The sequence below is a fragment of the Alexandromys fortis genome, unplaced genomic scaffold (assembly GCF_014885135.2).
Source record: "Alexandromys fortis isolate MF-2015 unplaced genomic scaffold, M_Fortis_MF-2015_v1.1 scaffold_107, whole genome shotgun sequence".
Taxonomy (NCBI): Eukaryota; Metazoa; Chordata; class Mammalia; order Rodentia; family Cricetidae; genus Alexandromys; species Alexandromys fortis.
This window is the reverse complement of record NW_026067987.1, coordinates 1,710,854-1,737,411: the sequence shown is the minus strand read 5'-3', so window position 1 is coordinate 1,737,411 and position 26,558 is coordinate 1,710,854. Positions and strand designations below refer to the sequence as shown.

At 43.0% G+C, this 26,558-nt stretch overlaps 2 long non-coding RNA genes across 2 annotated transcripts in view; both read right to left on the bottom strand.

The window, feature by feature from the left end:
- Positions 1 to 2,198: 2,198 nt before the first annotated feature.
- On the bottom strand, positions 2,199 to 11,518 carry LOC126511956 (uncharacterized). Its single transcript, XR_007594834.1, has 4 exons — positions 11,205 to 11,518; positions 10,664 to 10,954; positions 6,801 to 6,977; positions 2,199 to 2,434 (listed from the first exon to the last, which is right to left on the bottom strand). It is a non-coding gene; the product is annotated as an uncharacterized lncRNA (long non-coding RNA).
- Positions 11,519 to 20,722: 9,204 nt separating this feature from the next.
- The window catches only part of LOC126511977 (uncharacterized), a 69,591-nt gene continuing 63,755 nt past the window's right edge, over positions 20,723 to 26,558 (bottom strand). Inside the window, exons 7-8 of the long non-coding RNA XR_007594853.1 lie at positions 21,652 to 21,692; positions 20,723 to 21,080 (exon numbers count right to left, since the gene is read on the bottom strand). This is a non-coding gene — a long non-coding RNA (uncharacterized lncRNA). The remainder of the gene's footprint in view (positions 21,081 to 21,651; positions 21,693 to 26,558) is intronic.

The following is a 26,558-nucleotide window of genomic DNA, read 5'->3' as shown; positions in this document are numbered from 1 at the left end:
TATAACCCACTGATTCCTATTTGTTCTGCTCATATATTTATGGGTGTGGGGCTCTTCGCTAAAGCACGGTCAACCTATCTAGGCCACACCCTTCAAGAAAACTGATTCTCCCTCCCCAAGAAACCACCAACTGTCAATAACCTTTTGGCCAGGGGTTGGGGTTCTTGAGCCCTTCCCAACTTCATGTTAAAATGTTGACTGGCTTGATCTTGTGTTAGGTAACCACTGCTGCTGAGTTCATGAGTATAGGAATTTTGTCAAGTCTGGAAGATTTTGCTTGGCTCCGGTCTTTTCTGACCTCTGGTTCTTTTGATCTTTCCTCCCCATGTCACCTGGAAGTTATTACATAGACCAAATTGACCTTGAACTCGGAGGGATGTACCACCACACACTGGTGATTTTCAATACTTTCCCCAGCCACCATTCTCTTGAAAGCCTCTACAATGAAAGTACGAAATATTTAAAGGTAGCCGGTTATATGACCTTAGCCATCTATGTATAAAGGGAAGTCTGAGGCAGAGGGCTTTGATCTCTTTCTCAATAGAAGAAATAGACTTGACAGGGGCCATCTCTTCATGTTCTTTTCACCCAGTGAGTAGATTGTGAGGACTGTCTTAGCTGTCCTTCCATCGCTAGTCTGTCAAGATGGAAAGAAAGGCAGTCTTCTAAGAATTATGGTCCTCAAAGCAAGGAAGGACAGAAGTGTGTTTTACTTTGCTGCTGGGTAGAATTCCTTACCTCCACGCTCTTGCAAGTATTCTTGAGGTGTGAAGGTAGAGACAGAGCCTACACTTGTCAAAACATAGATCGTAGATCTAAACATGAAACATAGAACTGCTAAAATCTTGCAGGAAAACATAAGAGGAAAACATCTCAGAGGCCTTCAGTTTGGCAATGGTATGGTGTAACAGAAATAGTGCGATCCTTAAGAGAAAATGTTAACAAGTTGGGCATTGCTAAATAAAACTGTTACTCTCTAAAAAAAAAAATACTGTGACCAAAATAAAAAGAAAAAAATCTACAGGCGGGGACAAGGAGACACTTCTCCAATAAAAGATTGCTGTCACAGACGCTCAAAGAACACAAGACTATACAATAAGAACAGTGTCAAACCAGGCATGGTGGTTTACACCTGCACTCTCAGGGGCTCAGGGGCTTGAGGCTGGAGGACCCAGCGACACAACAGTGACAGTTTGTCTTTTACAAAACTGAACAGTTATTTAGCGAGCTACTTAAAACTAAAAGGAACAAAAGATTTAGACACTTCACCCGAGACTAGGGAGCTGACAGATGGGAATGAGAACCGTGTTCAGATTGGGGCTGGAGAGGTGGCTCTGTGGTTAAAAGCGCTTTTGAAGAGGACCTGAGCTCAGTCACCAGTCCCCAGTCAGGTGGCTCAGAACCACCTGCAACTCCAGCTCCAGGGGATTTGACACCTCTGCAGGTACCTACACTCCCATGATTATTTCTCTCTCTCTCTCTCTCTCTCTCACACACACACACACACACACACACACACACACACTTTTAAAATTACAAATAGATAATAGATATTAAAAATTATCAAATTTTATGCCATCACAAAATGGCAAATTAAAAAAAAAAACATTGACATCTACTTGACACCCACTAAAGCAACACAAGGTTGGAGAGAATGTGAAGCTACAGGCATGTTCATTCACTGCTGATAAGATAAGAAAGCAAACAGTGCAAAAGTTCTCCGGAAGGCCATGTGGCAGCCACTAGCAGAACTCTTCCCATAGAGTCAACCATCATGCTCTTGCTCTTTTTCCAAATGACCTGTGCACTGTTATCGGCCCCCAAGTCTGCACACAATCTTTAGCGTAGTTTCGTTCACAGTTGCCAAAACTTAGAGACAAGCAAGGTGTCCTTCCACAGACGAACAGCTAAACAGACTGCAGCCTGTGCCTATTCTAGAATAGGAGTTGGTGCTAAAAGCAAAGAAATCTCAAGACAAGAAATTGTGATGGAAGGAGCTTAAAAGCATACCGTCTTGTCAAAGAAGCCAACTTGAAAAGCTTTTGTGTATGAGAAAGAGATAAAACTATGGAGAGGCTCACAAGATGCCAAGGATGGAGGGAGAAGGAAAAATGAGAATGGGTGTATCTAGCATACAGGATTTAGAGGATAATGAAGCTATTGTTTGAGGTTCTATAATGATGGACACCCATAGAATTAAAGAACACAAACACTGAACTCTACTGTAAACTGTGGACTTGAAAATAATGTATTACTGCTTTCTTCTCTGGTGTAGCAGTGTGTCCCACTGCTGACAGCAGCTCATAATCACAGACCTGGGGGTGGGAAAGGAACTTGAGAACTTTCTATTTTTCACTCAGGTCTTCTTGTAATTGTAAAAGGTTTCAAAGCTTAAAGTCTGCTGATTGAAAACAGAATGTGCTGCGTCAAGTACCTGGAACAGGAAGAACAATAAATAATCACTATTACTTGCTGTCTTCCTGGGGAGTGTGTTCATCCACAGAAACTTCTGTAGCTAGCTAAGGGCACTCAGCATATCTGTGTTTCTCATTCTCCACATTATTGACATTTGAGGACAGTTGCGTCTCTGATCATTCCCTGGAAGAGGTCAGAAGCATCCCTGACCCCAGCTGACCGCCAATTACCCCCAGCTCCATTCTCAACAACCAAACCTGTTTCCAGACTTTGGCAAATGTCCTTGGGAAGATTGAGAGTGTTCTCAGCAGAGGACCACTAAACAGTGATTCATGCCGCGAATATGTTTTATTACCACTGGTTAATAAAGAAGCTGCTTTGATCTATGGCAGGGCAGAATAGAGCTAGGTAGGAAAACTAAATTGAATGCAGGGAGAAAGAAGACAGAGTTAGGCAGATGCCTTGTAGCTGCCAAGGAGAAAGACGTCAGAACCTTATTGGTAAGCCACAGCCTTGTGGCAGTACACAGATGTATAGAAATATGTTAATTTAAGATGTAAGAGCTAGCTAGAAATATGCCTGAGCTATTGGCCAAACGGTGTTGTAATTAATATAGTTTCTGTGCAATTATTCAGGTCCGGGCAACCAGGAAACCAAAGTAGAGACTCTATTTACAGAACTGTGTTCTTTGGAAGAAAACTAGATGAACCCCAAGACTTAAGTGAGCACCTGTGTTGGATTAGAACCTGAACTGAAAATGTAGAAGGCGTGTCCCTAGCTATAATCTTTTGGACATTTTTCATTTCATGGTTTGGGTTTTGGAGTAAAAATGAGCTAGGGACATATAGTAATTTGATTCAGTGAAAGCTGAGGGTTAGCAAAATTGCCCGGTGGATAATGGTACTTGCTGCCAAGCCTGATTATCTGAGTTTGGTCTCCAGGACCTACATGATGAAAGGAAAGAATCAAATGTAACATGCTACTGTCTGACCTTTACCCCCCAAACACATATCACCCCCAAACACAGATAGGCATTTTTAATAAAAACATTTTTAAAGAAAACCAAGAAAGGAATTATTCCTACATTTAATGTTATCAGCCCAGACTTATTCAAATAAACCCAAAATTATAGGACCACACAGTTTTTTTGAAAGAAGCACAGAAGGCAAGAATGGCAAATCCCTGTGCCAAAAAGATCGTTTGTCACCTAGGTTTTTTTTTTTTTTTGGTTTTTTGTTTTGTTTGTTTTTGTTTTGTTTGGCCTGAATATCTGTTTAGGGCCTTTCACTCCTTCATTGCACTGTCTTTCCAAGTGGAATAAAACAAACGAAAACTTTTCAGATTAGTCAGGTTTCCCTCACTAATTCCAGCATTAGCCGCTGAGCCATCAAAGGGCCTGGAGAAAGCAAAGCCCCTGCCATTTGTTATTGGTTAAGATGGGGGGATTTTATGTATGTGCTTCAACTGAGTGGGGACTCAATGACTGTCTTATTGACATTGGGAAGCTGGGAGTTTCCAGACTACGCACTAAGCCTGATTTGCCTGTATGTGTTTTGATTAGGTACTAGCCAAAAGCTTGTATTTATGTGTTTATTTATTTAAGGAGTGAGGGATTTCAGCATAGGCCTCGGTCCAGGGGAATTCATGGTTCAGTAAAGACTAACAACCCAAACAGTAGGCTAGTCTTCCCCGCAGCTGGTTTCCTTATCAAAAGTAAACAGGCCTTCTATGAAAAGACTTCAAATGGATTGCCGGCCCTTTTTTATCTGAACTTCTTCGTGGAGCTAGCAGAAGCTGCTGTGCATTTAGGAACGGCAGGTAAACAGGAGTGTTTGAGACAGACAGGGGCTCCATTAGCTCTACCTTCAAAGACGACCCGGGCTGCCCACACCTCCGTCCCTAACACTGGCATGTGGATTGAATAGTCCCACTTTTTTTCCTGTGCGTGGTTAGATGTATGGGTAATGCAATAAGTCGGAGCTAGGCAGTGGATCCCAGCAGAGACACCCACGTGTTCTTCAGTAGGTGTGTGTATGTGTCCTGCGGTTCTTCCAGTAAACAAACCATAATCTAGATCATAAAATGCCTCTTGGCTTAGATATTTCTATAAAGCTGTAATCGGCTGGTTCTAGGGAGTATGTGTGTGTGTGTGCATGCACATGCATGTGTCTGCATATGTGAGTGTGTGACACTGTGAAGACCCAAACTCTTTTCCCTTCTTCTTCATTAGATCTATAGGAAACGGGTCAAGATCACCCTTAGTTTGTGGTGGAAACCGGTGTTCCATAGGCTACGTGGAAACAGGAGAGCTACAGGTCATCCAGCCAGCTATGTACTCTGTTGCACGCTCCTGTGTGACAGAAGTGTGCCCTGCATTGCCCCTGGTGGGTACCAAGTTCACCTTGGTGGCCATTACCCCAGTTTTGCCAAGTCCTTTATCTCCTTGCTTTCAGTAAAGCTATGAAGAAGCAGTCATGGCTGCTCTGAGCTTTGGAAATGGACCAAGGGATGCGTTTCTCCATTCTCCAGGTGACTAGTCCTGTCTTCTCACCCCTAACCTAAGTAAACACTAGCAGAGTCAGCAAAAGCATGGAGTTTCTGGGGATCTGAATTTCTCCCCAGGGAAGGAATAATTCTCTTAATGCATGTGTGAGGCAAACTGGGAGCCCTGCCAGAAGACAGCAATTTTCGGGGAAAGTTGAACACTCTCGAAATTTCAAAAGCCCTTCCTTCTCTGCTAATAAGCATTTTATGTAATAAAAACTTTTAAAGGGACATTTAAGAAGATCCACTTAATACTCAACCAAAGAACTGCCATATTAAGCCAGGTGACCTTTGGCCTCAACAGTAGAAGAACTGGAGTTGCCGTCTCTTGGCTGACAGTAGACCCTGGCAGGATCCTTGCTTCAATGTGTGGTCCTCTGTCCTGTTCAATGATGCACCATGGCCTCTGGGGTCCACAACTGATAGCCATGTGCAATGTAACTGAGCTCTAGGGTCCTCTGCAGAACAAATTCTGCCTCTGATGGCTTGCTCAACTGCAAACCTTACTAGTGGTGGAAAACTGCGTCAGGTCAAACTATTATCAAATTATGGTTGTTACTCAGTAACCTTAAGGTACACTGGACGTATTAACAAAATTCCTTTTTAGGTGTCTCTCTGTGAGTTTGAGGCCAGCCTGGTCTATATAAAGAGACCCCCGTCTTGACTGAAAGAGTGAGAGGAATTAATTTACATATTTGCAAAGGATCCATTATGTGCCAGGAGGTGCTTCAAAAGCTAGGGATACAACAGTAATCAAAATGGCTACTCTTGAACAGTGGAGTAAGACGTTGAACAAAGCACTTTCCAGAAATATATACAGAAAGACAACTTAGGAAACAGATTGAGAGGTAATGAGGGGATTCCCCTCGTTAAGTCTGAGAGGTTGGGTAGACCCTGCAAAGTAATTCAACTGGGGCCTGCAGGATGCTTAGGAGTCACCCAGACAGCAGGATGTCGAAATAGAGTACCAGCTACTGATGATGACAGGTGTAGACTTGCCGTATAGCTCAGCGGTAGAATACTTACCTGGATTGCACAGGCCATGGATTTGATTCTCGGAACGACTGGGAAGAAAAATGAAGGGAAAACATCCGAAGCTGTTATGAGGACTGATGTTTATAGAATAGTGTATTCGCAAGGTGGCCAGGAGCCTTACAAATCCTGTCCTTGAAATGATGAAAATGATAGCCTCCAGGATAATAATGGTGAGACAGGAAGGAAGACGGCAGAGGGCGGCATTAAGTGGACTGGAGAATCCTATTCGCCACAAGCATAGAGCCTGAATGAGGATTTCCCCTTTGAGATGTGTCAGGATAAACCAGGAAGAGCTGCGGTGTCCATGAGGCAGAGTGGATGGCCGGCATGGTGTGTAGGAGAAAGATATTGGCAATGAAATGCCGAAAAGAGAACTGTTGGGTCAGCATGGTAGCACACACCCTTGGTATCAGCATTTTAGAGACAGAGACGGGCAGATCTCTGAGTTGGAGACCAGCCAAGGCTTCGTGGTGAAACCCTGTCTCAAAAGCAAAACAGCAAGCAAGCAAAGAAGAAAGAGCTAACCAATGATCTCCTTATTGAATAGGCCTCTAATTATTCACGTTAGTTTATAAAGATAAAAGTTGATCCAGGTGCTAAAGTCTTCAAGGAATGACAAGAAGTGACAAAAGGTGTGCAAACAATTTTCTCACTCCCCAGAGGAGCCCCTAAGACTTTCCCATAAGCAGTGAAAACATTCAGTCATCTTACCTTTTTTGAAACAGGGTGAAAACCACACTAGACTTTAGAACCAGAGGAACCAGTTTCAAGTTCTGGCCTGGTGACCGGCTGCAAGGGCCACTTACCTGAATGTGTCACTTGCAGTCTCCCGGTCTTCTGAGGTTTTTCCATCTGTGAATTGTGCAAATGGCTTCAGAAGGGTGACAGGAGGGAGGGAGGAGGTCCCATGCCTCCCTAGTACATCAGAAATTCTGGGCAGTGGTTCTCAGTCCTTATTAAGTCCCTCAGAATTACCTGGGGAACTCAAAAAATAAAAAAAAAAATTAAAAAAGCTATAAACCTCCCAGGGAGGTGCTGAAGTTGATGTGGGTAAGCCAGACTTCAGAATTTTTGAAAGCTTCAGCGGTGAATCTGAAGGGAAGGTAGGGAACCACTGTCTGAGAAAAGCACACCATTTGAGAAACACAGTCAGCATACTGCACTCCACGAGAAGCCAACTTTTTCTATTTTGTTCATTAAACTTATCTTAGTGCCCAGAATACCTAGCACATAGAGAGGGTACCTAAAAAGCGGTGTCACTGTGATTATAAGGCAGATTGCAGTGCTGCCCAGAAACATAAAGTAAGATAGAATTGCTTAATCTGTGGACAAACTGGCTGCAAAACCACGAATGACTCCGAAGGCCCAAACAATTCTAAAATATGAAAATAGGAATTTTTCACATATAAGTTTACTTCAGACCTCTCTCTCTCTCTCTCTCTCTCTCTCTCTCTCTCTCTCTCTCTCNACACGTGCGCACACACACACACACACACTCAGAGTCTCTGTCTTTGAGCTGTGGTGTAGTGCTCAGGGAATTTATTTGCACTGTGCTCTCAAGAGCATTGAAGCACCCCTTTTTTCTCTCTTCCTACTGTACTGCACAACTGCACAACTGTTTCTTCTCTAGCCAGTGTGAAAAAGCCGAGATCTCCAGGTAGGAGTCTGTCTCCCTCTTTGTAGAGAGCGCCCAGACGGCAGAGTCTTGTATTTTCCATGCACTTCCAGCACCTAGCGGCATGACATAAAGATTATGTCATTGGCTTTGAATCATTTCTCAGTTAGTGAAGATCTTTGTAGATGGCATTGTATACATTGGAGATTTCCCTCTGCTGTATCCCTCCAGTGGAGAAGGAATCAGGAGAAGACCACAGAGCTCAATTAGCTATTTACTTGGTGGTTAATGGTGGGGTAGTCTAGGTGTTTCTACTTCTCTGAACTAAAGATGGAAATAAAGGTATATAAGAAAGCTTAGTGGTCTCTGGTCATTGATGTATGGCTGGGGGGCCTTTCCCCAGGCTGCCTGAGGGAGGTCCCAGAACATCAAGAGTACTGTGGTAAAAGCATGAATGAAGGAGCGCTCTCGGGGGCAGCAAGTGCCTATGCGGACATACTTTTCCATTATGTCACCTCCTAGAGGCGACTCCAGAATGAGCACTAACTAAGAAAACCTGCCTCTGGTATGTTCGCCTTAAGGAGCTGAGTGATGTTAGGCAAACCACTGAACCACTGTATGGGCTTGTCTTTTCATCCATGAAAGAAATGACTACGTGCTTTTCTCCTCCCACGGTGTTGTAGGGAAAATGAAAAGCAAGGGATGCATGTGAAACCGCCCCACAATGAAGCCCTTTGTGCTCCCTGCAGAGCCGCAAAGCGCTGCTCACATTGGGGCGTAGTGGCGCAGGAGCCCAGGAGTTTGCCGGAAAGCAAGGGCAGGGCCCTGGCAAGAAGCACAGTCGGAGGGTAGAACTGGAACGTGAACACTGGCAAACAGTTTTGACAACACAGTTGTCTGTCATTTTACACGTGAATGGTGAGGCCTGTCTTGAAAATAGACATGATCCCATGAAGCCAAGACTTCCTAAGACCTGGCCAATCGGAGCCTATTTGCTTTATAGCAGTCAGTTGCTAGAGTGTCTTTGAAAGTGGTTATTTGGCTCCCAGACGTGTACAGTGCTGCCTTTCTGTGGAGGCCCAGACGGGTCTATGAGAGCCCCGAAGGCCAAGCACGGTTTTGTCTATCACACACACTCATTCCTGCTCCTCTTAGTCCAGCATTGCAGCCCCCTCAGTCCTCCTCTCCCTTCCTCCTGACAAAACAGGAACTGCTGGATGTCTGCTGTTCTGCGCAAATAAACCTTTCCTTATTGGAAACCTCTATCCTGCCGGGCAGTGGTGGTGCGTGCTTTTAATCCCAGCTCTCGCTCGGGAGGATCTCCGTGAGTTCAAGGCCAGCCTGGTCTACAGATTGAGTTCTAGGATAGGCTCCAAAGTTACAGAGAAACCCTGTCTCAAAAAACCAAAACAGAAAAAAAGCAAAAAAGGAAGGAAGGAAGGAAGGAAGGAAGGAAGGAAGGAAGGAAGGAAGGAAGGAAGGAAGGAAGGAAGGAATAAAAGAAAGAAAAGAAAGAAAGAAGCCTGTATTTGACCAAGTCGGCATGAAGCTGGCAGAGCTCCTGGCCACCACCCTGCCACAGTTAAACTTCAGTCTCTCATTGTCAGTTTGTATTCCCTAAGAGATCGAGGCGCACTCATGCATGTGCCCATGAGGACATTTCCAGAAAGAGGGAGGACTCCCATTCAGTGTGAGCTAGCCGAGTATGAAATGGAGATAAAGGGAAAAAGGAGGAGGTCAGGAGAGTTCTAGCTTCCGGTTTCTGCTTCTTGGCCGCCATGATGCGAGCTGTTCTCTGTGACTCCCCTTCCTACCACGGCACACTGAAGCCCCTGAAACCATAAACAACCAAGGAAAATCTTTCTTCCCTTAATTTGTTTTTGTAAGGTATTTGATCTTAGGAATGAAAAGACTGATATATCCCTCCTGTGCATGCCCACAGACAGCCCATGTTCTCTCTCCAAGTCCCCTCCTGCCTCCTAGAATATGGCTTATGTTCAGTGTATACATTGTTTTCCCTCCATGGTCGAACAGACCTACATTCTGTCTTTATGACATATCTGTGCCAAGAAAGGGGACACCAGGAGTTCTCAAACGCTTTTTTCCACAGTCACTAGAAAAAGAGACACATTTCCCTTCTCTTATTACCGCTATTTTTTTTTTTTAAAGACAGAGCTGAGCCGGGCGGTGGTGGCGCACGCCTTTAATCCCAGCACTCGGGAGGCAGAGGCAGGGGGATCTCTGTGAGTTCGAGACCAGCCTGGTCTACAAGAGCTAGTTCCAGGACAGGCTCCAAAACCACAGAGAAACCCTGTCTTGAAAACCAAAAAAAAAAAAAAAAAAAGACAGAGCTGAGCTTTCTGTAAGGAACTACTGTAATTCATGTTGTGGGACTATTGGCTTCAAGGCCTAAATAAGTCTGCTTGTTTTGAGTAGGCCCAAGACAAGAATGAGGCTGATGAAATGCTTGTCATTTGCTCAGAATTGAAAAAGGTCACTCAAAGTTCAGTAATCTAGAAGAATGTTCTTTATGTGCTTATTTTAAAATAAAAATTAATACCATAATCTGTGAAGAGGGGCTAGAGAGACAGCTCAGAGGATAAGAATGCTTGATGCTCTTCAGACAACTGGAGTTTGACTCCCAGCAGCCACATCAAGCGGTTCACAGCTGCCTGTAACTCCAGCCCTAGGCAACCAAATACCCCTTTCTGGTTATGTCAGTTTAGCATAAATATTTCAACAGCGCCAACGCAGCAAGCCCTGCATCATCCTCATTTATACTGATGATAGAGATAGGTCCAGAGTTAAGGGGACTTGTGTACAGCTGAGCTACGGTCAACCACTCCACACTGCTGCCTCTCACAGGCTAGGCCCCTGACTTCTCCTTTCCTGTTCCCATTCCCATTATGAAACCCCTCTTCCTTTCTAGAGTGTTCTGGGGTTGATGAAAGACTTGATAAGAACCGTCTTATTGGACGATGTAATGTTGCAAGGGGCCAAAGAGGCAGTGAGTTGCTCTGCAGGAGTTCATTTCCAATGTTTGAAGAAACAAACCTGATACAGGAAAAGTGAAGTGACTCGCCAAGAAGACCCACGAGTGCTTGTCCTCGGCCCCACCGCTCCTCCACTTTCTCAGGTTTCCAGTCTCCATCCCAGTCCCAGGGAACCAAGACCTCCTGGACAGTCCTGTGCCTGAGGTGCCCCCTCCACTTCTAGGCTGCATGCATAGTTCTCCACACTGCTCCAGTTTCCTGCCCTTATCTCCATCACGAATTTCTGCATGCTTGTGACAGGAGGCACTCCAGGCAAAAGCAAAACCCAAGTTCATTTTGACTCACGATAAAGCTGATGAGATAAAAAAAAAAAAAGTGTGTGGGTGTAGGTGTGGGGTCAAGCTTCAGCAAAAGCCTCACCCGCCTCCCGTCAGTCACCATCTGCAGACACTCTGAATGGAGAGAAGTGAGACACCCTGAACAGATTTCTGTGGGGACCAACTTTCCCTCTATAGCCACTACCTTGGACAAATGGCAAGGATTTGTGGGGCTTCATTAGAACACACCTAGGTTCCCTTCCATCCCTTCTGTCCCCAAGGCACCTTAATGGACATGCTGGTCACCATCTTGGAAAGGAATGGGAAGATCCATGGAAGAGAAGACTGGGTGGGAGGGGAGGTCTTTCCACTTGAGAGCAGTCCAAGTTCTCGTCTGAGATGTGCAGGCTCAATGATTGCTCAGGCCCTGGCTGTAGCTCAGTTCTCACCCCTGGGGAAGGAAAGGGATCTGAGATTTACCCAGGAAGGTTTTCCACTTGATCTGTTCCTGCTTATGTGACCACATGATTGGTAAACTGGCATCAGGGAGAGGGGGCCAATAAAATTGCAACATGCTGCCAGATGATGGTGGCACATGCCTTTAATCCCAGCACTCGGGAGGTAGAAGCAGGCAGATCTCTGTATGTTCGAGGCCAGCCTGTTTTATAAGAGCTAGTTCCAAGACAGCTAGTACTGTAACATAGAGAAACCCTGTCTCGACAAACAAAAACAAAGAAAGCAGAACAAATAAAATTGCAGCATGCTGTAGACACGAGGAAGAAGTTGTATCCAAACAGAAATCGGGTCGTTTCAAGCCCAGAAGTTAAGGAGATATTTGAAAATCTTACTGCAAAACTTCAACCAGCAGCTAAGAAAGTAAGGCTTCGCTTTCTTTCTTCTGGTTTGGAATGGTAGCACAGATTCTTCTTTGACAAACGCAATGAGGGAGGAAGTTTCCGTCTTGGCCCTGGCCCTGTTCCATATGTTGCAAAGAGCGGGGTCTAGAGCATAGTAAGGGTGTCCTGAAAGTCATTTTCAGAAGACAAACATAAAGGGCTTATGCCTGTAGCCCCAGAAGTTATATCCTTAGCAACATAGAGATTACCAGGCCAGTCAGAGCTACATGGCAAGACTTGGTATCAAAAGCATAAAGATATAAATAAGTAACAAAATAAAATAAAACAACCAATAATTTTTCAGGGAGGCAAGGGTAAAATGGCCACTGCCTTAGACAGACTATGTGTCTCTCTAAATCTGAAACTAACCGAGCATGATGCATGATCTCACTGCCCCTCCAGGGACTACACTAAGCAAAGACAACAAGGAATGCTGGCCTGGGAGGCAGCCATCATCACAATTCCAGACAAAGTCCAATCTTTGGAAATTGTCCTCTCCTTGTGGGACTCTTGTAATTTAAAGAGACTCACCCCCATCCAAACTTGGTGCGGATCTTGACGTTTCAAGAAAAAAAAATGCTGGTTATAGGATTTAATTTTTTCTGATTCTATTTTTGCAATCTGTGTAGCCAACATTCATTAAGCGGAAAGCTCTGAAGCTAACTGGCTCTAGGCTGAGCCTTCTCAGCGTCTACAACTAAGCCAGAAGAACAGTCCAGACCCGCGGATCGCAGCTGCGATCTCCCCTTTACACAAACCGCCATACATGCAATTTGAAAAGTAGAGAGAAGCCTGAAGAAGAGCAAAATCCTCAGTCATTTTTCCCCTTTGACCACATTGGTAAAAATATATTTTTGTCAATGCCATGGCTTGCTTTATACATAACGTTTAGGAAAACATCTCACTTAAACTGAACCTTGGCATAAATGAGGTCATTAAAATTTTGGGACTTGTGCAAAGCTGCAGATGGGCTTTAGAAGCCATGATAGGGCTGGGGGCAGTGAACCTAAATATAACAAACTTCCCAAAAAGGCGATCTCAAACCTAACTGAAGTTGTGCTATTTTTGAAATTGGAAATCCCCGTTTTCGCCACACAGCCCTGTGGTGGAGCCGTCTAAGAATTCAACCTCTGTGCTGGCCATAGTTCAAAGCCCATCCTTCGCTGAATGCCAAGGGCACTCCTCTTCCTTCCTGCCACCCACAGGGTCAGTCCTAAATTCTACGGGTTAAACGTGACACCTGGTGCCCCCAGACTGCCTCTGGTGAGGGATAAATCCTGTGGTCAATGTGATTTACTCTCTGGTGGAAGTTTCTCTCTAAAGCATCTTTCCTCCCCTCCGCTCCTCTCCTGTCCCCTCTCCTCTCTCATCCTCTTTCGTAGCTTCTCTCCCCACTCCCCCAGCCCTCAAGCTAAGGATGGAACCCAGGTCCTCAAGCATGCTGAGATTAGTTCCTAAAGCATTTCTTTGCAATCTTTATTGCAATTTTAGGTTTTGCACCTTTGCCAACATTTCCCCAGAGGAAATGGTTTATATTTGCTTTTAAAAGAAAAGAAAAAACAAGGCTTGTATTTCAGAAAAATACAGTCCATGAACATTCTTAGCTTTTGCCGTGTCTGAAGAAGCAATGTAGCCATTTCTTTTCCTACATTTTAAATAGAGGAACAATAATGATGTTTGTTCGTGTCTTACTCTCCCTCAAATTCCTTTTCCATGTTCTTTTTGAATTGAGTTATATTTGTACTTCAGATGCCAATCAACCTAACTGGGGTCACTCTGGCATTCGTGGGTTTCAACAATAGTTCCTAAAATAGCATTGTGGGTACAGATTCCTCCACTCTTTAAGCGACCCTCCCCTGCATATCCTCATGTAACACCGGACACTAGACATACACAGTGAGGCAACTGTCAAATATCCATTTCTCTTTTCTTTTCTTTTCTTTTCTTTTCTTTTCTTTTCTTTTCTGTTCTTTTCTTTTCTTCCTTCCTTCCTTCCTTCCTTTTTTTTTTTGTTCATTTGTTTTTCAAGGCAGGGTTTCTCTGGAACTCACTCTGTAGACCAGGCTGGCCTTGAACTCACAGAGATCTGTCTGCATCTGCTTCCTGAGTGCTGGGATTAAAGGCGTGTGCCACCACTCCCTGGCATTTTTGATATCTTTATGTAACTCAATTGCAAATCCCTGATGCCGGCTAACATGATTACCCTTCTACATCTGAAACCTGCATCAGCAGAGTCAACCAAAGAGAATAGAAAATGTTCATAAAACTATGTGCTCCTGGACTGAACAGTTTATGCGTCCCTAGACAGCTCTCGGCATACTTCCCTAAGTACTGCAGTACAATGGCTGCTTGCATCAAGTTTACATTGTATCAGAGGGTGCAAGCAATCCTAAAATTATTTAAAGTATGCAGAAAGATATGCATAGGTTGCTCACAATTACTAAGCCATTTGAAGCAGGAGGCTTGGGAATCCATTGATTTGGGTATTCGCAGGTGGTCCTGGAATCAGTGCCCATGGATGCCAAGGCATGGCTGTGTCTTAATAACCCCTGTGGTAAGAGGACAGCTAAAAACCGTATGTTCTAAAGCTAAATGCAGAGGCTGCCCACTGCCTCTTTAGAATCCACTAGTCATGATAACTGATTGCTTTGTACCCTTCTGTTGACTTGTGTGGTTGGAGTGAACTCTTGATTTATTCGGCCTAGGAACATGAGATGGAGCTCGGATTGTAATCCGACACCGTAGTTAGGGTCCTGCAGTGTTCTAGAGCGGTACACGTGCATGCACAATCCCAGCTAGCAGGCTGGTGACAGCCAGGTACACTTAAAAGCAGAGGGGCGGGAGGGAAACCTCCGGAAGACTACCTCGCAAAATATTCAGTTACATTCTGTAGGCAAAATATGGTCTACCTTGGCGGTTTTATCTTCCTGTTAATGTCTCACATACATGCTTCTTTAGAACATGACATTTGCAGCTTCTAAATGCCAATCACCGCTTTCTAAATTTCTGTATTTCCATAGCTTTATTTGTTCTTACAAACACCCAGAGAAATGCCCAGGGCAGATGTTGTTCATTCCTTTCCACAGATTAAGAAGTGAGGTACAAAAATGATCACAGAGACTAGAGACATGGCTCAGTGGGTAAGTGTGCTTGCTGCTCTTCCAGAGGAGGATGGAAGTTTGACTCCCAGCACCGTGGCAGGCAGTCCCCAATGGCCTGTAACTCTCTCTCTCGACAATCAGCGTCTCCGCCCGGTGTCCACAGGCTCTCACTCCTGGACTCACAGATGCATACACACACAGATAAACAATAGTCTAAAAGGAAAAGTGGCAACACTAAGTTTAGAACCACTCGGCTTGGGTCTCCCACCTGCCAACCCCATGCTACTCCCCTGTGTCAAGTTAAAGGGACAGGAAAGCACAATGAGAAGTCATCCGTATTCCTGCTGCAAGAACTGCAGGCAGTAATGACAGGCCATTGCCACCCTGGCTTCCTAGAGAAGACAAAGTAAAATATCCTACTACTATAGCAATAATGATGTTATTTTTTTCTTTTTTTAATTTAATATATTTACGGTACTAATAAATTCAGAAGTAGATTTTCTTTTCCTTCTTCCTTCCCTCCTTCCTGCCTTCCTTCCTTCCTTTCTTCATTTTCATTTTATGTGCATTGGTGTTTTGCCTACATGTTATGTATGTGTCAGGGTGCTGTGTCTCCTGGAACTGAAGATGTAGACAGTTGTGGGCTGCCATGTGGGTGCTGGGAGAGCAATCAGTGCTTTTAACCTCTGAGCCTCTCTCCAGCCTCCATAATGCTAATATCTAAACGGGAAGAAGTGCAGCATTTTCTGTTTGTAGAGGTGAAGATGGAGAATTCTCATTCCTTGCGGGTGGAAAAATGGAGCGGCACAAATTTTTGGGCAACTAGCAAATACACAACCATCACAACATCCAGCATTTTCTAAGTGTCAGGTAAAGTGACTACAGCAAGCTCAGCTCTGCAGCTCAACTCTGCTCTCTATAAAGTTTTATTGAGACACACTATTTGTTTACATATTATCTAATGATACGTTTTAAAGCAACGATATCGGGTAAATGTTAAAGAGACCATATACAATGCAGAAATGAAAAACATTTTACAATTTGACCCATTGTGATAAAAATATGTCACCTTCCACCTAAGGAAATAAACAGAAAATTTCACAAATGACAGCTGCATGCACAGTTTCTTGACGGGAAAGTCCATCTAGATGTCTACCAACAGTAGAATATATAAATAATTGCATATGCATACAATATGATACTTCATAATGATAAAAAGAAAAATATGATGCTAGCTACAACTTGTGTCTCACAAAAAAATAAAAGAACTCAGATACAATCTAAAATAATGTCCCTACAAAAAAGACTATATGAATATGAATTACAATCAAAAATTAATTTATAGTGATAGAAGATAGATATTTCTTGTTTACATGTGGGTACTCGCTGGAAGAAGATACTGAGAAGTTTCTGGGCATTCACTATGTTCCACTGGCTAATCTGAGTAATAGTTAAATGCTAACATCTATTTTAATACTTTATTTATTTATGTGTGTGTATAGATATATATGTACAGGTATTTCATGGTTCATAGGTGTTGCACCTGGGTAGGACTACTGAGTGATTCCCTCCCTTGATAGTTTGCATGAATATTTTTTGAAACTGTGGAAGTTAGACAGCAGGGAGGAGGCTTTAAGTCAGTTCCAGCTCAGGTCATTTGAGCCCTGTGCCTAAGTGTTCAGTGTCTACAGCAATAGGGGCCCATCCTAAAGCCCTGAGAAGAAACCAAGGCCTATGGCAATAAGACTGCTCAAAGGTACAATAAGTAGCACTCTATGTCAGTGGCAACCAACTATTCTCTAATTGTACTTAAAGCCCACTTAACAGGAGGGAAACCATGCCTGTTACCTGAAACCTAGCTAGCTTCCCAGGGCTAGTGAGGTCAGGGACACTTGGCCAGACTCTAGTGCCATCATTTTGCTAGACTGGCATAATTCCTTACTGCATTTAAATCTTATCCTTATTCAGACGGGCAAGTGAAGCTGCAGCCCCTCATCAAAACAGCGCCTCTACAACAAATGGAGACCATCACAGAAAACGAGAACTGGACACAGTGCAGAAATTAAGAGATCGCTGGGATCCCACCCCAGTGGATGTATCTATATTATAGCTCCTACATCTATGGCTCAAGAGAACACCTTGGAACAGGGGTGCGTGTGCTTGGAAAATTGTAATATCTGAAAGTCTTCTGTGAAAGTCTCTACTAGAAATGGCCATATAAACAAGGCTGGAACAATGGCAATATCAGCAGGTGTGGTAATGTGAAAGGTGGAGGATTTCACAGTGCTGGCCCTAGACAAAGAACTATAAACAACTGATGAATGCCGGGAGAATGAGAATTATCCTCTCCCAGGCAGGAACCCCTGTTGGCTGTCCAACTTAGAGTGGACAGCTTTGAGACCATGTGCTTATCATCAATAAAATCAAGCTCAGCAGGTTGTGTGTGTTTGTGTGTGTGTATATATATACTTGTGTATGTATGCTTATATGTGTGAACAATAATAATAAAAGAAAAAGAGGCTACAACTTAAAAGAGGGGAGACATGGGAGAGGCTCAAGGGAGGATAGCAGGCAGGTGGCTAGAGGGAGGAAAGGGATGTAATTTTGTCTCAATTGAAAGCATATTTTTAAAAAAAAAAAAGCCATGGAAGAGATAGCTCAGTTGTTAAGCATGTATACCGCTTGTGAAGAAGAAATGCATTTAGTTTTCAGCATGCACACGGAATAGATCACAACCACCTGCAACTCCAGCCCCAGGGGATCCAAAGCCTTGGCAGACAATTGCACTCAAATGCACACACTTCCACACAGACACACAAGCATACTCATAACTTTAACTAAAAGGAAATCTTTAAAAGAGAAAGAGAAGGAACTTCATGAAGTGTGAGAAATCATGGATGGCCTAGCCAAAGAGTCCAGGAGAAATCCCCTGAGATATCAGGTGCAATGACTACCATTGTGTTAATGAGGAGGTCTCTCAATGGACAGAGTTGTATGACATCATTTTGTTGTCAAAATTAGCCCAAAAAGACTAATGGAAGAAATGTTAGGAGACGGCACTGAGGAGAGAAGAGAAGGAGGCGGAAGTCAGTGATGCTGCCCTGGCTCTCACGTCGCTGTGTCACAGGAGGACTCCGTGTGAACTAATGAATGATCTTGGGGGCGTGTAACCTGCTAGCATGCATAGCCTTGGTGCGCATGTGTAATCCACCCAAACTAAGACGATTCTTTCAAACAAGCCATTGTCAGATCAATACACCCTTAGTTTGGATCTGGACTGTCTTCAAAGACCCATGTGTTGAAGGCTTGACTCAGTTCTGATGGAGTAAGATCATTGGTTAATAAAGAAACTCCTTGGCCTGATAGGTAGAACATAGGTGGGTGGAGTAAACAGAACAGAATGCTGGGAGGAAGAGGAAGTGAGCCAGACGCCATGCCTCTGCTCTCCAGGGCAGATGCAATGAAGCTCTGACCCAAGATGGGCGTAGGCTAGAATCTCCCTGGTAAGTCACCACCTCATGGTGCTACACACATTAATAGAAATGGGCCAAGCAGTGTTTATATGAATACAGCTTGTGTGTTGTTATTTCGGGTATAAATATAGCCGGTGGCTGGGAGCTGGGAGGCGGGAAGCGGCCCGCAGCTCCTACAACACAGTTCGGCACTATGGGAAGCTGGTAAAAATAAGAAATAAGACCTATTTACTGGGAGGTCTCTGGTCATTGGGGGGCATGCTATCACAGGGAATTGTGGGATGTCTGTCTCTTCTTTCCTTTCTTTTGCTTCCCAGCCATAGGCGAGTGGCCCTGTTCTGACATGTGTTTCTGCTCTGACATGCTGCCTGACTGCAGGTCCCAAAACCACAGTGACAACTGATCAGGCACTTGAATCTTCAAGACCATGGGCCAGAGCAACCTGGAGTGATATTTCATTTGCATTTTAATAAATAAAGCTTAAAATAAAGTTTGCCTGAAGACCAGAATGCAAAACAGTCACAGTAGTCAGCCATACAGGCCAGGCAGTGGTGGCATACACCTCTACAGCAGTCACACTGTTAGCCATAGGCGGTGAGGGTGCACTCCTTTAAACACTGCACTGGAGAGGAATATAAGGCAGGATGAGACAGGAACTTGCTCTTTTTCAGTCTGAAAATTTCATAGAGGTAAGAGCTCTGTAGTGGCTTGGCTTTTTTGTTTCTTTGACCCTTAGGTTGAACCCCAATATCTGCCTCTGGGTTTTTATTAATCGTGCTACAGCAACCCTTGTCTTTTTCCATTGTTATCATGGTCTCTGGTAGAGTGGGAGGAGGAAAGCTGACACACTCAGCCAGAGGTTACACATATAGGCTGTGTCAAGAGAATTAATGAATGGGAAAACAGCAGAAAAGAAAGAATAAATGTTGAAACAGAAAAGAGCGGTCTTCATTCATTCTCCACTCGTTGACTTCTTTACACTTAGTATTCTTATTTATTAATAAGACACAATAATGGATACATTCTTCCCATACATAGCATCTACCCAAGAATGCCAAACTGTGTGTGTGCTCAGGGCTCTTACTCAAAAAGACATAGTTCTTGCATAGCCTCTCTTTAAATTAGCTCAGATTATTTATAATTCCTCAAACAAGGGAAATGTTCTGCCAGTAGTTGCTGTCAAATATCATTTAAAGAACAATGGGGCCAGGTGGTGGTGGCACACACCTTTAATTCCAGCACTCGGGAGACAGAGGCAGGCAGATCTCTGAGTTTGAAGTCAGCCTGATCTACAGACCGAGTTCCAGGATGGCCAGAGTTACACAGAGAGAAACCTTGTCCTGAAAAAAACAAAAGCAAAATATTGTGATAATAATGATAATGAATGACAAAGAGAAAATCTATACATGATCAGTAAAGACATACTTAAAAAATTATACTTTCAATCGGGGCTTAGTTGAAATCCATAAGCAAAACATACTACTATGGAGAGGTCATCCTGTCTATGCTCACAGTTACTGTTTCCTGGGCCTTAAAATTTACTTTGGATTTTCTATTTTCTTTTTTATCTTGAAGAACTCTTTGATAATTTTACTTAATTCTTTGTCTATCAACTGGCCTTGATACTTAATTCCACTATATTTTTTTTAGATAAATTTCTGCTCAAGGAAGTATAACACAAAGATGCCTTTAGGTCTTTTTCCAAGACCAAGGTTTTAGAAGAATCAGTAGCCAGGACAGGAAATGATCCGCTGACTGTGTGTGCAGTCATGCCTTCCACACACAGACAGAAGAAAGAGAATAGGGCTTATACTGGATATATTAAGAATAAGATAGTTTCAAGTGGAAAAGTCTTTCTTTTTCTTTATTTTCTTTAAAACTGAAAACCCTGATGGTCCCTAGAATGTACATATTGCTGTAAGCAAAAAATAAAATGTTCATTAAATAATATATAACATCTATATAGTAACTTACTGTTTTTAAAGTATTTTGGAAAATTCTGGCAGATTCAACCATGAAGAAGAGGAGGAGGGTGAGAAAGAGGAGGAGGAGGAGAAGTGAGAGGAGGAGAAAGAGGATGAGGAGGAAGAAGAAGAGGAGGAGGAGGAAGAGAAGGAGGAGAAGAAGAAGAGAAGGAGGAGGAGAGGAAGAAGAAGAGGAGGAGGAGGAGAAGGAGGAGGAGGAAGAGAAGGAGGAGAAGAAGAAGAGAAGGAGGAGGAGAGGAAGAAGAAGAGGAGGAGGAGGAGAAGAAGAAGAGGAGGAGGAGGAGGAGGAGCAGGAAGAAGAAGAAGAAGAAGAAGAAGAAGAAGAAGAAGAAGAAGAAGAAGAAGAAGAAGAAGAAGAAGAAGAAGAAGAAGAAGAAGAAGAAGAAGAAGAGGAAGAAGAAGAAGAAAACAATAAACTAGAAGTTCACAAAACCTAACTGCTGATATCTGATGCTGATTTGGTGACAGACCCAGGCCTGTTGGACTCCTTTGGAACTTTTCCTAGAAGTGAATGATCTGAAGTTTCAGCGAGTAAAAACATTCATGTGAAAATGACATTAAAACACTACGAACTTTGTGTAAAGACAGACCTCTTCATAACAGCTCTCTTGTGCTAATGAAGATGTTGAGTCTCTCTTCCTGTTTTCCAAGCTGGCCCTAGGTCTTCATGGGCTCCGCATTGCCCAAGGTGGAAGCTGTGGAATGCCTGTCAAAGAGGGAAGAGGAATAGTGAAAGGCAGGTCTCACCCTACAGGGCTCATACTGAGGTAGGGCTCACTGCACGGTTGGGTCACTCGGAACTTCCTCGGCTTCAGAAACCAAGCTTAATTCCACTTCCACTCTCACGTTCCTTATCCAGCTGCTACTGTCATTCTTAATTAACCCGTGTGCGTCTGGTATTTTTACTCTTTGCCACCTGTTTCCAGACGCTTTTTTTTTTTTTAAATCTTGACGCAGCTGGGCCAGCACGCTGATCAACTCTTCCTATTTTTGCTTCCCACTCTTTGAGCCCCTGTGTTTTTCTGCTTGGTTTCCTTAGATGGTGAGCCAGACAGCAACTCCAACTTTTCCCTTTATTTCGAGTGAGTTTGACCTCAGGCACTTGAGACTTGGGAAGACCTTGGACAGCAAATGAGGAAAGTTGGCCTGAAGCTATCAGTCTGTCAGCCAGGAAAGAGGTTTTCAGTCTGGGGAAGGCATGGGCATTACAGTGGTTTTCTTTCACCATACCTGACAGTGGGACTTTTTGCTTGAAACCACATGTGAGACTCACTTACACAGATTCTTTCCAGAAGATTTATTTTTCTATGGCAACTCCCTGCCAACAAAATACAAATAAAAAAATAAGCACAGATTGATTTAGGATACTCATGGGTATTTTCTATCCGCAGTCTTATTCATGCCTGAATTATTTGTCTTTTAGAGAAAATCTAGTGTTTTCTCTTTATTTCCAAACTGTCATTTAATTTAATATAACTTTACAGCAACAGAAATTTCTTTGGCTTGCTAGTGTGGTAACAATGAAAATAATGTAGGTGAAACAGCAGCTTTATGGTTACAACTTATACTGTTGCCACTTTTCTCAAATTGGGTCATTGTCATCTGCCTTGGGACTCACCTTGTTTCTGAGGATAACCTTGAATTTATGATCCTCTTGTGTTGGGATTAAAGGCATGCGCCATCGCACCTAGTTCATGCCCCGCCGTGGACCAAACCCAGGGCTTTGCACACACTAGGCAAACGCTCTTTTCTATTGCTATTTTCTTCCTGTGACTGAGAGTTTAGAATTACTATATAATCATTATATAGTAGTATTAAATCAGCCTGCCATTTAGCCTTGTATCCTGTCAATATAATAAAAAAAAAAATTCTAGTGTTAGGCAAACCCAACAAAATGTATGTTCATTTTCTCCTTACAATATAATTTCTGCTCAACATTTTCCCCCAAACGAAGAAAACTGTATTTGTGGGCATGTTTGTTTGTTTGTGAAAAGGTCTCACGTGAGTCAAGCTAGCCTTAAGTATTAACGTAGTTAACTGAGAAAGACCTTGAACTTCAGCTCTTCCTCCTGTCACCTGCTAAGATCAGAGGCACAGAAGGCAGCATGCCCACCCTAACACCTCTTCCTGATCATGATGTCTGGCCTCATGAATAGGTTGTTGAAACTGCTGTGAAGATTTTTACTGAGGATGTTTCCATGGTTATCAGGGATAGTGGCCCATCATTTTCTCGAGAGTCTTCATCTAGCTTCTGTTTCATGGCAATGTTGGCCTTACCAAATCAGCTTGGAAATGTTGCCCTCACCAAGTTTCTGGGAAAGTGTAAGGACTGATATTAATTCTCCTTTAAATGTTTGATAGAATGTACTATCAGGTCCTAGGCTTTTTAATTATTGAGAAGCTTTGGATCGAGGATTTAATTTCCTTTGACACTGGTAATTTGTTCATACACCATGGTTCCTTGTAATTCAGTATAAACCAGTGATATGTTTTCTAGGGAGTATTCATTCTTTCTGATTATGCCTTGTTGATGTAATTCTTCATTGCAGCCTCACCATCCTTTGTTCTTCTGCTGTAAAACTGACTGTATTACTGTGTCTTTAATTTTTACTGTATCTTTTTAAGGGTTGCCTTTTTTCTAGTTTAGGGAAGGATCTGTCATCTTTACAGGAAATGATCTTATGGTCTCTATGAACTTTTCTATTGTTCTTTCATTTTCGGCATCACTCCTCCATGTTTTGATTTTTATTGTTTCCTTCTGCCTACTGATAACAAGCTTATTGTTTTTCTGTAACTGGTTTGTATCAATAGTGAGAAAAAGTCTGTGGGGGAAAATAGCATATTGCTTCTAGTAGAGTTCATTTTATCAGACCAAATGGTAAGTAAGAATGGCTTCTAGCAAGCCTATACTTACTTCAGGAAAGAAACCCCCCAAACCACCCCACAGGCAAGTAGCTTAACATGAAGTGACCAGAAAAGGGCCACATTTACATCTTGGTGGCTGAAACAGAAGGGATGAAAGTATCAAGGGAATTGTAATTCACCACAAAAAGAAAATTCTTTAAACTACCAGCAGACTTTCCAGCAGAAAATTTTCAGGTCAGGAGACAGCAGAACGGTGTGAGGAAAAACCTGGTGTCCACAGTACTATGCCGTACAAGGCTGTCCTTTAAAGAGAATAAAACATACTGAACCAAACAAAATCTGTGGGAGCTCACCACTATTAAACTCTGTGAGAGAAGTTTAAAGGGAATCCTCCATATTGATGTGAGAGAAACTAGCAACATGAAAACCAATGACTGTGTGAGGGTCACTGAAAAGAATATAGTCATATTAAAAAACCCTGAAAGTGTAAGGATGGCAAAGTGACCTAAAGATAGCTAAAGCTATAAATTTGCTAAAGGTGTACAATATGCAAAGAAGTAAATTATGACATTAATAATAAAACAATATTAATAATAATATAAATAGAAGTTATATCCCCCCAAGTCTCATTGTAACCACCAAAAAAAAAAAAATAACTTGGTGTAAGGCAAGAGGATCAGATGTTCAAAGTCATTCTTGGCTACATAGGAAGTTTGAGGCCAGCCTAGATGAGATCTCCAAAAAGCAAAGAAAAAAAAATTAGTAAATACACAAAAAGTAAATAAATAATTAAAAAAAACCAAAAACACTACTACAAAAATTATTACGTTAAAAAAACAGCAAGAAATAAAACCTTTAAGAAGAACCTACAAAACATTCAGAAACATTCAGAAAACCATTAACAAAATGGCAATGTAATCCCTAACCTATCAGTAATTACTGTGACTATAAATTGATTAAATTCTCTAATCTAAAGAAACAGCATGTGAGAATAGACCTAAAACCGAGAACTAACCATGTGTTGCATATAAGGGACCAACTTTATAATAAGAATATCCATAGATGGAAGGCGAAAGAACAGACAAAGTTATCTTATGTAAAATACATCACAAAGACAACAGATGTGATGTAGGTAGGCTTTCTGTCCTGCCAGTCAGCTCCCAGATAACCACATGAGACTTCTTATTAATTATGAAAGCTCAGCCCATAGTTTAGGCTTGCTTCTAACTTGCTCTTAAAACCTAAATGAACCCATTTCTATTCATCTACGTGTTGCCATGTGACTCATGACCTTTACCTCTCTTCTTGCATGTCTGTGCCTCTAGTCCACTTGTGACTCTCCTTCTTCCCAGTATTCTCTCTGCCCCCCAAATCCTTCCAGGCTATTGGCAGTTTAGCCTTTTATTACACCTGTCACAGTGAAATATCTGCACACCCTGTAAAGGAATATTCCAGAACACTGTGACTATACTTATCATGACAAAAATTAGACTGTCAAAACTGTCAGAGGAAGTCACGGCAGTGCATAACTATAATCCCAGCTTTCACAGAGGCAGCAAGAGGAGGGTTGCCACAGGACAAGCCTGGTCTACATAGAAAGGTCCGGCCAGCTAGAGCTATATAGCAGGACCCTATTTCAAAAACAAAACAAACAAACAAACAAACAAAATAAATAAAAACCTAAATCAACACACAATATAGGGACCGATGAACCAAGAGAACCTTCCAGTTATAAATACATGTTCACATAGCACCAGAACATCCAAATATGCAAAGCAAGCATTAACAGCACAGTGCTGAGAAGTAGGCAGGCTACAATAACAGTAGACGATGTCAATGCCTCACTCTTCACAATGGAAAGATTATCTAGAAAGACAGTCAGTAAAGACCAGCAGATTTGGACATTACATGTAGGTCTGTGAACCGTGTGTATGCTTGGTATCTGCAGAGGCCAGAACGTGGCCATGGATCCCCTAGGTGGTCTGAGTTATAGAGGGGCTGCCATGTAGGTACTAGGAATCAAACCCAGGTCCTCCACGAGAGCTGTCAGTGCTCTTAACCACTGCCCCATCCTTCTAAAGCCCCTTAATCTTTTTTTTTTTTTTTTAAGGAAGAAATAAAAGAAAGAACCAAACACAAAAGAATGGGCCTTAAGGGAGCACAGCGGTGGAATAGCTACCCACGGTACATATGAAGACCATGATGCCTTCCTCTGCCACTAAACTAAACATCATATATTATTTTGCCACAACTGCCATAGCAGAGTATCGTTAGCTGTATTCCACACTGTCTCACAGTTCTACAAGACAGAAATCCAAGCTCATAACATTGGTGAGATGGGTTTCTTTCGAGGCCAGGGAGGGGAGGGTCTGTCCCAGGCTTTCACCCTAGGATTGCGAGCAGCTACCTTTTGTTTACCTATTGTCCTCCCTCGCTCCCTACTCACACACACTTTTCCCTTTGTGCCAGGGTCTCCTGTGTCTCAGGCTGACATCACACTCAGCATTTAGCTAAGAGTGACATGAACTGCTTATTTCCCTGACTCTATCATACGGGTTACGGGCACCCATGCATGGTTTTTATGAAGTGCCCAGAATATAGGGGTAGAGTCCAGAGTTTCCTGCCTGCTGGACAAGTGTGGACATTTCCTGGTCCCTTGAATGAGAACTGTCCCCTAGAGGCCGAGGAATTTAAATACTTGGTTCCCTATTGGTGGAGCTATTTTGGGGCAGGCTTTGGGAGTTTACAGCCTTGCCCTATTTCCTGTTCACTATCTGCACCTTGTTTGTAATGGAAAACATCACCTTTTTGCTTCCTGTTCCAAGAGCCTGCTATATGCCTCCCCCACCACTGGAGACATACCCCTCATTGTTGAAATAGGGACGGCGGCAGGGCTGCGTCCCCGGCACCCGGCCGCCCGCATGGCTAGCTTATGCCCAGAAATAATTACACGGAAACTGTATTCTTTCAAACACTGCCTGGCCCGGATAGTTCCAGTTCCTTATGGCTAGCTCTTACATATTGTTCTAACCCATTTCTAATATTCTGTGTAGCCCACGAGCTGGCTTACCAGGGAGGATCTTAACCTGCGTCTGTCTGGAGCGGGAGAACCATGGCGACTCCTCACACAGCTTCTTTTTCCCAGCATTCTCCTCTGTCTACTCCGCCTACCTAATTTTCTATCCAATAAAATGGGCCAAGGCAGTTTCTTTATTAACAAGAAATCACTCCCACATCATTTCCCCTTTTTCTGTCTGCCTGTCAGATTTGGCTGTAACTTGGATGAAAAGAGTTTCTGTGCTGCACACTCAGTCTCAGA